The following is an 8,827-nucleotide window of genomic DNA, read 5'->3' as shown; positions in this document are numbered from 1 at the left end:
AACAATAGATAGCTTGCAGCATCAGGGTTTTGGATTTTCACTTGTTGTGAACAAGCCTCAGCTTAGCATGACTTTTCCAGATCTCACTATAGTCTTTTAACAGACTTAAGGCAATTATTGGAGTGTTTATAACCTTTGGGCAGGAGGACTTCCACCAGTCGTCCTGGGAAAAGCATGACAACACCTGTGGCTAGGGTTCCAATGGGCTGGACACTGTGATGAACCCTTAACCATTGTTCAAATGTTGCCCATACCCCCTCTGACTCGGTCTCTTGCCTCAGCATTCCCTAACCCAGCAACCGAGTTTTAGTCAATCAAGTTTAAATAGGCCTCCCATAGTGGGACCGGGGAATGTACAGCCCGAGATGCCTATTAAACTTAGAGGTGTGTGTGTGTCTGGGGGGAAAAGTCCTTTGTAAATCCAGATTAGAACTGGTCTGATAAATGCTGAGCTGGGTGTGTGAGAACATGGGTTGATTAGCATTTGGAGCACAGATTCCCCATCATGCAGTGCTCCCCTGCTTCTCTGGTCCCAGAATTCACTGCAGTCTCTGCTTCAGGCTTTCTGTTCTCCATCTCTCATGTAAATGAATGGTCATCTGGTTCCATCTCGGATGCAAATGAGACCTAGGGCAGTTGTTTCACTCTTGTCACCCTTATCTGGAGGGTCTTAGGTGTGTCTCTCACTGCATCTTAATCAGTTCCGTTTATGTAGAGGGGAGGGGCAGCGAGTCCTTTGTGAGTCAGACAGGCTGCATCCTGTGCCAGGGTTGCCCGAGAACACAGAGCTGAGACGTAACACTTTGCCCACCTACACCGACCTTAATCCCTAAACCAATGGAAATGAACTCATTAGTTTCGGCAGTGATGTGATTTAACATAGCAGTGATGAAACTAGCATAGGATGCAATGTGGGAGAAAATGGAGGGAAGCCAACAAGCAAACTAAGCATTTTTTGGTCCTTTTAACCTGCGGTCCATGGACCCATGGAGGTCCACAGCCCATGTCTAAGGAGTCCGCAAAAGATGACTGTGATCAATCAAAAGTATGTGAATACCCAGACTTACAATATAAAATTATCTGCACCCCTATTCAAAATTTTTGGAGGTCTGCACATAAGTAAGGCCAAGACGTCTTTTGGCATCATAGGGCAACAGCCATAGTGCCAAATTACTGCCTCTCCAAACACTATTATAATGCAAACACCCAGCCTTAAATAATCTGTGATCTCTGAAATGGCCTGTGAGACATGCAAGGGGTGGCTTCAGTAATCCATACCACCCAGAAGAAAGGGAGCATGTGTTTAGACCAGATGGGCCAGACCAGATGAGTAGTACCCAAGAGCCAGAAGCACTGCCTGGCCATGGGCTCTCAGCTGCACACAGTCCAGAAGGAGCGAGGAGGCAAAGATACAAGCTGCTTGCAAGCCCCACTTGAGTGAGGTGTCTGAAGCAAGGTACCTGTCAATAGCCTATAACGGAGTGAGTCTCAGGCAGGACCACCTGGGCTATGTGCGGACAGTCAAAAAGCCCAAGGATGAATCAATTCAGCCTTTGCAGGTTAGTCTAAGTTGTGTAGATTGAACTGATAAGGAAGTGAACAGACATTAAGTTTTGAGTCTGGAAATGCAGCTAGAGCATGCCTCCCTTCTTGGCTGGAGCAGACAGCTTGGGCCAAGGCTGCCTGCCCACTGTGTGAGGGGGGGAGGTTTGCAGGAGAGGTGCAAAGCATCCTGGGATACTAGGGGACTGTGAGTTAACTTGAACCCGGAGGGGTTCTTAGGACAGAAGTTCACTAAAGTGATTCAACCTGAATCAGTTCTAAGTCTGATACTCCATCCATCCAGGTTTATCTTAAACCGGTTTGGGCCATTTTGAAAGTGGTTCATGTGCACTGAACTTTTATTGTGTTAAAGATTTGAACTGGTTTTCAATCACTCATACCAGTTTATGTGTAATTTCTGTCCCTAGCCCTATATGGGGGAAGAGAATCCTATCCGGCCCCCTTCCCCCTGCCAATAGGTGCACAGAAGTCCAAGCAGCTCTGTCTGACTGTGGGCCCTGAAATCCCAGCTCTGCTACTGATTTGCCAGATGACATCAGGCATACTGTATTGCTTTGTGATCCAATTTCCCATCTATGACTGCAGGATAATGGTATTTCCCTGCTTCCCGTAATGGTTGATGAGCTGCACATAAGTTGCCAATTGCTAAATGCTCTACTTTTCCTGTTCAAGTGGGGAGGCTGGAAAGAGATGTCCATGTGCAGTATGTTATAGTAACAGCAAAGCAAGTGGGATTTCCTTGCTCCCCTCTGCAAAGACAGATGGTCTCTTGGTGCGGGATATGTGAAGGGGGATGAAATGCCTGAGCCGTGACAGCATGGAGGAACAGGGAAGAGGAAAGCACCTACAAAGGCAAGACAAGGGCAACAAGAGCTGCAAGGGAAGGATTCTTTTCATGGGTTCACATCCCTTACAAGCAGCAGTTGAAGGTCAGGCCAAGTTTCATGTTACAATAGCAGAAGTGGAAAGAGGAGAATAGAAATTTAAAGAGCCTGATTCTTACTTAGGCTAAGGCCCTTTTATGCCACACAGAAAATATCAAAGGAAGCCTAAAATTAATAGAAACCACCCTGTAAGGATGCTCCCAGCAGCACTGGTTTCCTGACTCTTGTAAGACTGGTTCAAGGGCTCTGCTCCCAACCCACAGCATGTACAATGAATCAGAGACAGGCATAGCCACTGCACTATGTCAGGGCTGGTCTCTGCCCTCAAGAATCCCCCACAAGCCACAGACAATAGAGCTGAAATTCAGAACCCTTTGAAAGCAACTGGTCTGTGTATTATTAACAGTCCTGGGGAACTACATCGGATAGGAAACAAAAATGAAATATGAGTGGGAGTTTTCTGTCACCAGGAAAAACCCTGCCTCCTCCTTGATTGATAGAGTTGGCAGCATCAAATAGTGAACAGTGACTTAGCATGGTTAAAATTTGCTTAGCAAGCTGAAACTCTCCTATCAGAGGAAAACCAAGTGTATGGGCAGGTCCAGCTCACACTGAGATATTTGGTGCAGAGATTTCTTGGCAAGTGCCTGCATTACTGTAAATCAGAGAGCAGATTGGCCTGTCTAATTGGAGCTGGTTAAACAAACCTGGCAGTTTCACGAGCAATTATTCATGCTTGTGATTAAAGCAATGTGCTTTTAAAAAAAATCTTAACTCTCCTTCCTGTGTTCAGATCCTGTTTGGGCAGAGGCCAGAGGTGAAGAGTGGATGTGAAGGACTGGGAAGGGTGAAGGCATGAAGGATCAAGGGGTTGGAGCAAATCACACCGTTCTGCCTCTGTGGATGGACTAAGGCAACCAGAGGCAGACCTTTGCTGGGCATGCGTCTGTCCACCTAGTTCCTTCAGGTTTCAGTGGATCAATGGCAGTTCACATAAGCTGCAGCTTTGCCCAATAGACTGGAAGGCCTGCATCTGAGATAGTGGCAGGACTCCTGGTTGTTGGTTACATGCCAAACAGGCAGAGTACTTTTGTGACCAACTAATTCCAGGCAAGGCTGATCAAGGGCTTTAGTAATGTTACCAGCTGTCTTCAGCTACAAATGCTCTTTACAATAGCAGGTGCCAGCACATGTGCACACACACAAATACACATACACAATCTCTGACACCTCAATGCTCTGTGGATACCCCAGATAAAGCAGTCTTGCAAGATTCTGCTCATCTTTGCCTAAGGCAAATATTTTGGGAGGGGAAAATCAGCCTACAAAATTTTTTTATAGCAGGTATAATTATTATCTGTATTATTACAGCAGTTGGAGTCCCTAACCAGGATGAGGGCTTTGCTGCTTTAAACACCCTGCAAACATCTAGCAAAAGATAGCTTCTGGCCTGACTGGCTTCTGGTTTAAATAGGCAAGACAAAGGATAGAGGGGAGCTAGCCTTGTCTATAGATCTATGACTTGGAGGCCCTAAGGGCACCTATACACAAGCATGGAGGCTGCTCCAATTCCAGCAGGTCAAAGCAGACTTGATGAATCAATTAATCGATTCATCAAGTCTGCTGGAGCACGGCAATTGCTACACTCAGCAGCCTCCTGTGTCTCATGTATCAGCATCTCAGCACCTAAAAATAGCGGTGGGTGGTGCTTGAACTAAAGTTCATCTCATGAACTTTAGTTCAAGTTCCCCTGACACCATTTTGAAGTGTGAGGACACCAATACAGGAAATGCGGCTGCACTTTAATTAGAGTGGATCTTGGAGCTGCTCTAATTAAAGCTCCACCCTCCTCCACCCCTGGAGCATGTGTAAAAGTACCCTAAGGGGCTGGTATGACCTTTTGGTGTGGTATCCTGAATAGCACAGGTCAGAGAATTTTTCTCCTGGGTTGTCTTGCATTAAGTCTAGTAACTTGTATTTGGCTAAATCATATTTTCCATCCTCATCCACAGTGTTACTGAGATGGAGCTAAAGAACAGAGAGATCATGGCTAGGGACAGACATTACACATAAACTGGTTTAAGTGATCAGAAACTGGTTTAAATCTGTAAGAGAACAGAAGTTCAGTGCACATAAACCAATTTGAAAATGGCTGAATGTAGTATCAGACTTAACTGATTTGGCTCAAACCGGTTTATGCAATGTCTGTCCCAGCCCTTGCTGGTTTAAGATAAACCAGACACCCCCAGCATCCCGGCATGCTCTCTGGGCTGGGCGGAGCTCTCTGCTCTATAGCAGAGCTAGCCCCTCCCCTCTGCTCCCTGGCTGGAGCTAGGGCAGAGACTTGCAGACACAATAGGGTCTGCCTGGCTTCCCCCTGCCCAATCCCGCCCCGCCTCACTGCTTAAGCAGGAATCCCTTCCTCCCTCCCTCCCATCTCCCACAGCATGGACGCCAGCCCCACAGGCCCTAGGCACATAACTAATGCTGAGAGGTGTCTGTGTGTATCTCTCTCCAATTTCACTGGGACAGGCAGACAGAACATTGACTGCTTAGGGTTATTTGGAACTAATCAACAGATCAGGGGGTGAGCTGTTTAAGAAGAGTTTGAAGTAATGGAGAGAGTCTATTGTTTTGCTGATGAGGTGATAATCACTGTTATCAGCCTGCTACTGGTTTGGTCACCTGTCAGTTTGCTGCAGACAGTATAAAGAAGCAGGGAGGGAGATTGAAAAACTCTGTATCATCAACAGATGCATGCATTGCACAGTCTCCCTTGCCTCAGAGTGCTAGCAGGGGGCTAGGGTGTGGCAACACTCCTGCCCCTTGAGCAGCCAGCAGGGAAAAGCCTGGTACCATGCAGGCAGGCCTCCCTAATCAAAGGGCCTTTAGGGGCATGGCCATGCCCCCCCTCAGCTCAGCACTGTGCAAAGGAAGGGAGGTCTACTCTAGCACCCCCCGGCCTCTAGCCTGAGCCACTGCAGGCATGTGCCTGAATTTCCTCAGTCCCGAGAGAATGTCTGTCCAGTTACAAACCAGTTCAGCCTAGCCAGGTCAGACTAACCTGCAAAGATTGAATTAATTCATAGTTTCATAGATGTTAGAGTCAGAAGGGACCTATTAGATCATTGAGTCTGACCCCCTGCCCTGGGCAGGAATGAGTGCTGGGGCCAAATTACCCCAGCCAGGTGTCTGTCCAATCTCCTTTTAAATACCTCCAAGGAAGGGGACAGCACCACCTCCCTTGGAAGCATATTCCATATTTTGGCAACCCTCACTGCAAAGAATTTTCTCCTGATGTCCAATCTGAATTTGCTCTCTTCCAGTTTGTGGCCATTATTTCTAGTTACACTGACAGGTGCCCTGGTAATCATTGTATCCCCTATTTCTTGTTGCCCCCCCCCACCCGATTAGTTTGTAGGTGGCCACAAGATCATCTCTCAGCCTCCTCTTCCGGAGGCTGAAGAGGTTCAGGTCTCCCAATTGGTCCACATAGGGTTTTTTCTGTAGGCCTTTAACCAGACAAGCAGCCCTCCTCTGAATGCTGTCCAGGCCATCCACATCCCTCTTGAAGTGCGGAGCCCAAAACTGGACACAGTACTCCAGCTGCAGCCTGACCAATGCCACATAGAGAAGAAGTATCACCTCCCTAGACCTGTTCGTGTTGCAGCTATTTATGCAAGAAAGGGTGCAGTTAGCTTTACTTATTACCTCATCACACTGGTGACTCATGTTCATTTTGGAGTTGACTACTACTCAGAGATTCCTTTCTGCAGTTGTGCTATTTGAGTGGTACCTCCCAGGCTATAGGAGTGTTGATGATTCTTCTTCCCCAGGTGCAACATGGCAGAAGGCTACCTCTGTTTCTCCCCATAAACTCTGCTCTGTGACAATTTGGTTAGGATGGGCCCAGCAGAGGATACACAACTTACCCTAGCTCTTTAGGTACCCTGAGCTGGATACATTCCTGAAGGAGTGGAGAAACCTGCTCCCTCTGCCTATGTGACTGGTATCACATACCTGGGTGAGGGGCTTGCTCCCTGGGGAGCTAGGGACGGCCAGTCTGCCCAGCAACTAGTGATGCATTTCAAATTGGTTGGCTGACAGCCAACAGGTACTGGCCTCCATTGGACCAGGTAAATGAGGTCACAAGGGCTAAATAAGTTAAGGACTGCCCAGGAGGTAGGGGCAGCAGCCATGAGGAAGACTCGGAGAGAGAGAGGAGCTGGACCATCTGAAACGTGTTCTCTCTCTCAAAACTCATGATCAAGGAACTGCCTGCCTCCAGAGGAAATCTCCACCTGCCTCTGGATGATACTTGTGAGTAAGCTACCTGAGATCTAACTAGATATATAGCTTGCAGTAACTCAGATGCGTGATCAAAGGCTACCCAGCTATGGGAGTTTGCTCTATGGGATTTCTCTGATATTGCTCTACCCTGTACCCTATTCCAACCCTACCCCTTGTAACCAATAAAGTTCTCCTTTGTACCTAGTGTGGGAGACTTATTGGGAGTGGATCTAGATTATGCCTTGGGGTCCCTTTGGTTCGGCTGACTAAGAGAGACCGCTACTTGTGCTTCTGACTGAGGGAAGCATCCCAAGTTCTTGAAGTGAATCAAGTACCCTCGAGGGCTACTAGGCCTGTGTTTCCCAGGGTGCGCAGAGCCAGCATCAAGCCCAGCCCTGGGTGGTGGCAGTGTTACCCCTAGGCTAGCGCGTGTGTTCCAGGAAGGGGGTCGGCCAGACATGAGGCGTCCCCAGGGAGGCACTCAGAACCTGGAAGGTGGTTGGGTGCAGTGAGGTGGGTGGCTCAATGCAGGAGCGCCCCCTACTGGCCCACCACATAACACATGACACTTATCCTTGTTAAACTGCATCCTATTCTGCTTGGCCCATTTCCATAGCTTGTCCAAATCAGCCTGGATTCACTCCCTGCCGTCTAGTTTGTGTACCTTCTCCCATAGTTTGGTGTCATCAGCAAACCTGGACAGGGTGCTTTCTACTCCCTCGTCCAAGTCACTAATGAAGATATTGAATAGTATTGGTCCCAGGACAGAGCCTTGAGGGACTCCGCTGCCTACATTTCTCCAGGTAGAAACTGACTCATCCACCACCACTCTCTGGGTGCATCCCATAAGTCAATTTTCCACTCACCAGACTGTGTAATAATCTACTTTGCAACTGTTTAATTTATTTATAAGAATTGGGTGTGACACTGTGTCAAAGGCCTTTTTAAAATCTAAGTAAATAACATCTACCTCTATTCCTTCATCCAAGCATTTTGTGACCTGGTCGTAAAATGAAACCAGGTGAGTCAGGCAGGATCTGCCTGCTATGAACCCATGCTAATTTCCCCTTAGCATTATTTTACCCACTGGTCCCCCAGAAATGTGATCCTTAACAATTTTCTCAAAGGTGTGGCCAAGGATAGAGGTAAAACTAACTGGCCTGTAGTTACCCGGTTATTCCTTCCTCCCCTTCTTGAAAATAAGGGCCACATTGGGCCTTTTCCAATCCTCTGGGACCTGTCCTGAGTGCCACGAGTGCTCAAACAGTTGTGCCAGTGGTTCCACTATGACTCTAGCTAATTCCCTAAGTACCCTAGGATGAAGATCATCAGAACCTGTTGACTTAGACACATTCAACCCCTCCAGGTGCCCCTTTACTAGGTCAGCATGAACAGTTGGAGGGTTGGTATCTATACTGGGCTTACCTAAAGTCCCAATGGGTTGCGTATTTGTATTCGTGTCCAGGAACACAGCTGCAAAGAAATCATTTAGAAGCTCTGCTTTGGCCATGCTATCTGTTACCAGTTGCCCTAGTTCATCCTGAAGGGGCCCTGAGTTACCCTGCACCTTCTTTTTACTTCCTATGTACATAAAGAATGACTTTTTGTTACCCTTAACTTTTGCTGCCAGCATAAACTCCATTTCTGCTTTGGCTCGCCTCACTGTTTTCCTGCAAGCTCGAGCCAAGCAGGTATACTCCTCCTTGGTGGCAGCCCCCTGCTTCCACAGCCTGTAGGCCTCTTCTTTCCCTCCAGGCTCTCCTGGATTTCCCTGCTCCACCAAGAGGGTTTCTTTACTTTTTTGCCCCCTTTTATGTGTACTGGGATGGTCCTTTTCTGTACCTTCAGGATTAGTCCCAAGGGAAACATCCACCCTTCCTGGACTCCCATCTCTCCAAGGCTTTTACCAGTCAGCCCCTCCCTAACTAATCTCCTGAGCTTGTTGAAGTTGGACTTCCTGAAGTCTAGCACTTCTGCCCTACTAGTTATCTTCCCCACCTTTCTCCAGACAGTGAACCCTATCAATAGATGGTCACTATCCCCTAGGTTACCTTCATCCTAGGGTACTTAGGGAATTAGCTGGAGTCATA

Source organism: Alligator sinensis, unplaced genomic scaffold (genome assembly GCF_000455745.1).
Source record: "Alligator sinensis unplaced genomic scaffold, ASM45574v1 scaffold907_1, whole genome shotgun sequence".
Classification (NCBI taxonomy): domain Eukaryota; kingdom Metazoa; phylum Chordata; order Crocodylia; family Alligatoridae; genus Alligator; species Alligator sinensis.
The sequence above is the reverse complement of the archived record's forward strand: the minus strand, read 5'-3'. Positions refer to the sequence as shown.